Source organism: Theobroma umbraticum, unplaced genomic scaffold (assembly GCF_002168275.2).
Source record: "Theobroma umbraticum cultivar Fairchild unplaced genomic scaffold, ASM216827v3 scaffold_86.0, whole genome shotgun sequence".
Classification (NCBI taxonomy): domain Eukaryota; kingdom Viridiplantae; phylum Streptophyta; class Magnoliopsida; order Malvales; family Malvaceae; genus Theobroma; species Theobroma umbraticum.
This window is the reverse complement of record NW_018397263.1, coordinates 7,202,245-7,204,013: the sequence shown is the minus strand read 5'-3', so window position 1 is coordinate 7,204,013 and position 1,769 is coordinate 7,202,245.

The window sequence follows — 1,769 nt, the reverse complement described above, 5'->3', positions numbered from 1 at the left end:
GATTCTAGTGGTCTAAGAATCACCTCATTTGGAGTTTCTTAGAGAGAGATATGGTAAAAATACCGAAACATATATGAATGAAGTCATCGCCATACTTGCACTGTTTTCATCAAATGAGCCTTTTTCATCAATTTCCTACAAAACCAAAGAGAAATTAGCAATAACCACTCTAAAGTAATTTAAAACAAAACTACATAAATTTAACTAAATAACTTAACTTAATCACTATACAAGTAATCAAACTTAAACTAAAAAACACCCTAAATGCTAAAATTCGAACCTAAAATCTCAAAGATCTAGCTACTTAAGTCCTAAAATGTGTCAAAATAACTCTATATAATAGAGTTATCACACCCCTAAACTTAAGATTTTGCTAGTCCTCGAGCAAACCATAAAACAACATGCAATAACTTAAACATGAAAACATTTAACTAGAATTCAATTGCACCATTTGATTAATTACCTTAATATCCTCAATAGTGAATCCATATTCATAACTCTAGGCAACACAAATATTATTCAAGTTCATGTCTCAATTCAAATGCAAACTCATCATTAAGTGAAATTCCATGTGCGCAATCTCTTCCCTTAGAATATTGTACAATCTGGGTAAGTTTATATTCATGTAAAATTCAAATTAGTAATTAACTCCATAAGTTTGCTTTTCATCCCTCTATCCATTATTGTAGGCTAACACTATGTTAAAGATCAATAGGACTTTAATTAGCATGTAATGTATGGCTAGGGTTAAGGTTGGATATGAGATAATGTATAGTTCAAATAGCGCTAAGCACATAGTCAATCTAGAACCTATTCAGTGCTTTATTTTCCATCACCTAGTATACCCCTTTTTCATCAACCTTTTTCTTTTGTTCAACACTTCATTCTTTCTTTCCTGTTTTCTTTTTTTCAAATTCATGCCCCCAAACTTATTTCTTTTATTGGGTATTGAGATGAATGCAATCATATTTTTGAACTTTTCATCAAAAAAAAAATTTTTTTTTCCTCTTGACCACCTCTTTTACTTTATGGCTCATAACACATTCTAAATTGACTTATGCAATTAGAAATGAGGGATGTAAGAATTGTTGAAAATATTAATATAAGGGTCTAGGCTAAAAATTAAGTGATCAAACGAAGAAAAGATGTCATTAGGCTCAAAGGGGGAAACTAAGGATAGTTTATGTAAAAGAAGGCTACAAAAGGCTCAATCGGTCCAAAAATGGCCTAAATCATCTTCTCAACTAAGTATAGCCTAGGATTTCACCTTGAGAGAGAATCGAACAAATTCTAAAACTTAATACATAATTCAAAAATTTGCATTAACATAAACCTTTTCCAAATATATACAATAAATCTAAAGAAAAGACATTGTACTCAAAATGTAGAAATTTCAACCTAATAGTAAAGCTTAGCATGAGAATTTACATAACACTCAAACAATATTCACATGTTTTGAAAAATCAAGATAGGAATATAACTCAGTTCTCATCATTGGATAGGTAAATTAAATGAAACTGGTACAAGTAAATCTAGTTGAAAAAAAATAACGAAAATAAATAACCTAAACTATCACAAAAACTAATAACAATAAAACCTTCCCCCAAACTTAAATTGCACATTGTCCTCAATGTGAAAAGTAAAAAGATAAGAAAAGAAAAAACTTCCCATCAATGGTGGTAGTGCCTTGAAAGCTCTAATCTTTTTTCTCCTCATTTTCATGCTTTTCAAATCTACATACACAATAAAACAAGCTAGGGAGAGGTTAT